Genomic DNA, 4,800 nt, shown 5'->3' with positions numbered 1-4,800 from the left:
CTCTGACGGAACTCCCTCTCGATGACTCGGATAGCTAAATATGTTAATTCTCTGATTTTTTTGTTGTTGTGTGACTAATGTTTGTTGATGACCTGTTCCCCTCAGTCCCCCGTATTTACCTTCCCCATTGTCATTCCCTCTCTGTTTTTTTTTTTTTCTGTACCCAATAATTATCTTGCAAATGCTTGATAAAAATTTATTGTAGGAAAAAAAAGAAACCAGTTTCAGAGATTTTGTCTCCTACTCAGATTATTAATTATTGTCTCTATCACATCCTTATTCCTCACACTGTATATGAAGGGGTTCAACATTGGAGTCACTGCTGAATAGACAATAGACACAATCTTGTCTGATTTATGAGAGTAACTGGATTTGAGCCGTAGATATATGACTGAAGCTGTCCCATAGAAGAGGGTGACAACAATGAGGTGGGAGGCACAGGTGGAGAAAGCTTTATACCTCCCTTGGGTGTAATGGATCTTCAAGATGGAGGAGATAATATGGACATATGAAATGAGAGTCAACAAGAAAGAACTCACAGTTACAATCACTACTGTGATATACACTACTATCTCATTGAGCTGAGTATCTCTGCACGACAATCTCAGGAATGGAGGTATCTCACAGAAGAAGTGATTGACATGATGGGACCTGCAGAATGGCAGTTGGAATGTGAGGGCCACATGAATGGAGGAATTGATGAAGCACCCGCTCCAACACTCGACAGCTAAACAAAAGCACAATTTCTTGTTCATGATAATGTTGTAGTACAATGGCTTACAGATGGCGGCAAACCTATCATAGGCCATGATCGCCAGCATTATACATTCTGTTGCCCCTAATGCTAATGAGATGAACATCTGAGTTGCACACCCTAATCAGGAAATACTTCTGTCTCTGGCTAACGTATTTATTAGAATTACGGGTACTATGGAAGAGGAGATGCCTACATCAATAACAGAGAGGTTACTCAGGAAGAAGTACATGGGACTGTGTAGTTTTGGGTTGATCCTCATTACAATGATAAGTAGAAGATTTCCTGATAGTGTGGCAATATACATCAACAAGAACACCAGGAAACAGATAACCTGGATGTAAGGGACATCAGATAATCCAAGTAGAATGAAGCTGTCTGGAGAAGTTTGGTTTAAATCGTCCATAACATCCAGCTGATACCTGGTAGGAATGAATTGTAAAAACATTCAGTAAAAATACATCTACGTCCTTTCCAAAAGATATTTATATTTTCTATACCCAAAATCATTTAGGAAAACAAAAACATACCAAAATATGTAAATCTCAATAAAGAACTCGCAGGTATCAGTTTATTATATTCAAAAATCAGTCACTAGCTGTGACTAAGTAAAGACTAATTGAGAAGGTATCATTAATACTGACATACTGTACATTAATTGAGTAGGAAGTTGTGAAACAAAAGGTCATATTTGGCAAATATTTTCATGAAAACACCTGTATGCAAAGGATGTACTGTATATACAGTATGGCGGAACACAGCACATATCTAACATATCTGCTGCAATCCCTGTTTGCATTTGCTAAAGGTTTCTATGGGGGATGCTAAAATGTTGCATTTACCAAGATCAAGAATGCAAAACATTAAGGACCTTGGGGGTAATTCAGAGTTGATCACAGCAGCAAATTTGTTAGCAGTTGGGCAAAACCATGTGCACTGCAGTTGGGGCAGATATAACATATGCAGAGAGAGTTAGATTTGGGTGGGTTATTTTGTTTCTGTGCATGGTAAATACTGGCTGCTTTATTTTTACACTGCAATTTAGATTTCAGTTTGAACACACCCCACCCAAATCTAACTCTCTCTGCACATGTTATATCTGGCCCCCCTGCAGTGCACATGGTTTTACCCAACTGCTAACAAATTTGCTGCTGCGATCAACTCTGAAGTAGGCCCCTTGTACCTGGCAGCTAATGCCATCTTCAGGTGGTGTTAGTGTTAGCGCTCAGGAGGGTTATTCAGGTTTGTTAGCAAACCCAAAAAGTTAGCAATTGGGCCAATCCATGTTGCACTGCAGGTGGGGCAGATGTAACATGTGCAGAGAGAGTTAGATTTGGGTGGATTATATTGTTTCTGTGCAGGGTAAATACTGGCTGCTTTATTTTCACACTGCAATTTAGATTTCAGTTTGAACACACGCCACACAAATCTAACTCTCTCTGCACATGCTATATTTGCCCCACCTGCACTGCACATGGTTTTGTCCAATTGCTAACTTTTTGGGTTTGTTAACAAGCTTGAAGAAGGCCCTAAATTTGTATAATCAAATTGTGCAGTATTCGAGTTCACCTGTAGGGGCTGCTGCCTGGACTCAACTACCTGGATTATTGTGGATCTCACCTGTGAGGAGTTAATCCATTCATTACTGTTTTCACCTATGCATCACCTGTTATAAAGAACCCACTAACACAGTGTTACACTAGTTGTGGTTATTGCCATTCTTGGGATCTCCCTCTGAAGTTACTGATGTTCTGGAAGGTTCCTGTGATGTTCCTGAATAGTGTCCTGGCTGATGTGCCTCTGTATGCTGTTGCTCTCTGTCTGAGCTCTGAATTTGCCCATGCCTCTGGACATGAGGTTCTGTGTACCCTTGCCTTTGGGTATGAGGTGCATGTCTGCCCATACCTCCAGGCAAAAAGTTCTGTCTGCTCACACCTCCAGGCTCTCCACTCCTATCAGCGTATGGAGATGTGTATCTTGGCCTGTCGCGCATCCGGTGCCCACTGTGTCAACTGCTGCATCTGCTATTGAGTACCCTAAAGACCAACCAATTTTTTAAAGGGAATATTTCTCACTTTCTTACATTGGTGCAGCAGTGTGGGAGTAATTGTACTGATTTATCACAAGTTATCATAATGAATTGACAGCCTCCCTAAGTTTTTGCCACTTTCGCTTGTTGACTCTGATAACCATGCACTGCAGACTCTTGCTGCCTTTAGTTTGGCAGTAGTCAAGAGATTTTGTCTTTCCTTGGTTCTGGATGCTACAATTCAGGAAGAAGCGGTCTCCCAGCATGAATTGCTATCATTAGAGTCTGGATCAAAGTACAAGGTAGACAAGGACATGGTAAGACAAATGATCATACAAGATAGACTCTAAAGTATCCAAAAGGGGGCATTATGTTTGGACGCTGTTTGTATATTTGCATTGTGAAGTACTGGGGTTCAACTGTAGGTGCTGGTGCCTGAACTCAACTCCCTATATTTTTGTGGAGGGTCAATCCCTTCATTTCTGCTGTCACCTGTGCATCACCTGTTATAAAGGACCCTCTGAAGTTACTGATGTCCTGGAAGGTTCCTGTGATGTTCCTGGATAATGTTGTGCCTGCTGTTGCTCTCTACCTGAGTTTTGGACTTACAGTACCTGTCTTCTGCCTGCCTGTGATACAGTAAATGCTTTAAACTGGGACTTTGTTTATCCACCTGATCACTACTGATTCACATCTGCACATATGTTCCAGATTATTCTGTCTGCCTACTGTTACTCACATGTGTATATTATTTCTGGATATTTCTGACTACATACTTTAAACTATATCTTGAGCTTTGTTGTTGTACTCTCCAGCTTCATGGGCTTGGTATAATCTTGCATTCATTCACATGTGGATATTAAACCTTTTATGGACCTGCATCTGGTTCTGTATCTGTATTTGGGTTTATGAACATTGGGCCTGATTAACGTGTGGACGGAGTGAGCTTTGCTGCTTCTTGCTTGGAAGCAGCAGCGATGGTTTCATATGCCAATGCAGCACAAGGCGTCTGGTATAATTAGATTCCTCCTGCAGGCACATGTGATCCACTGCTGCATCCAAAAATGCAGCATCGGATTACTCTGCAATACTATTGACTGGCTGATTATCCCAGGCCTCCACTGCTGAGGACAGCAAATCTTCATCAGAAGACAGAGACCCTGGCCTCAGCACTCTCACAAAAGGAAGCAACACGCCTCCATATTGTGAATTGGAGGCCATCACCGCCCCCTCCCTGCCTCCGAATGTCTGCAGCCGCTTTGTGAGTGACAACACAGGATATATATATATATATATATATATATATATAAAAGCACTGGATAGTAAATAATGAATTGAGTCAGGACAAACAAACAATTAAAAACAGTATTATGTTTAAGATCTTTTTGAGATTTTGTTGGTATAAGGTTGTGGTTTCACAAGGCACAACTGAGGATGCGTTGGTGATACTGTGTATTGCGCTGTCCCTATCTTACCCTAGCCAGCGGTATCCACTCTCCGTCTCCAGTCCGAGCCGGGCGCTGTGTTGGGCGGAAACTGCAAGCCGTGGCGCATAATGATGACATCACCGGCTGTAAGGGATTCGGCTGGGGATCTCCGGGCGCTGAGATATCGGTCTCTAGTTGTAGCCTTCACTTGACCTACGCGTTTCACACCACTGTGGATGCTTTGTCAAGGATAAGGATAGCTTTCCCCGATGTCCATTTAAATGGGATAAAAACTTTATTGATGGCCGTGAATCACATGTTTTTTCCTGGCGTGAATCACATGTTTTTTCCTTCTTGTACTAAAAAAATCCCAATCAAATTGTTTTTCTGACTCATTCATATTATTTACTTAATGTGGTTATATGTTCAAAAATTGTATGTATGCATGTGATCATAAGAGTACTCCGAGGTCAATGTCTATGGGGGTCTTTCAGAGTAGATCGCTCGCTAGCGATTTTCAGTCCTGCCTTCGCATAGGACCTGCGTACAGAGGAGTGTATTGTCGCAGAGCTGCACAAACAGATTATTGT

The 4,800-nt window shown here is 41.7% G+C and overlaps 1 pseudogene; it reads right to left on the bottom strand.

Annotated features, from left to right (window-relative positions):
* Positions 1-224: 224 nt before the first annotated feature.
* LOC135013237 (olfactory receptor 5V1-like) lies at positions 225-1,160 on the bottom strand (annotated as a pseudogene).
* Positions 1,161-4,800: the final 3,640 nt, after the last annotated feature.

Source organism: Pseudophryne corroboree, unplaced genomic scaffold (genome assembly GCF_028390025.1).
Source record: "Pseudophryne corroboree isolate aPseCor3 unplaced genomic scaffold, aPseCor3.hap2 scaffold_2686, whole genome shotgun sequence".
NCBI classification, from domain to species: domain Eukaryota; kingdom Metazoa; phylum Chordata; class Amphibia; order Anura; family Myobatrachidae; genus Pseudophryne; species Pseudophryne corroboree.
This window is presented reverse-complemented; position numbering and strand designations above follow the sequence as displayed.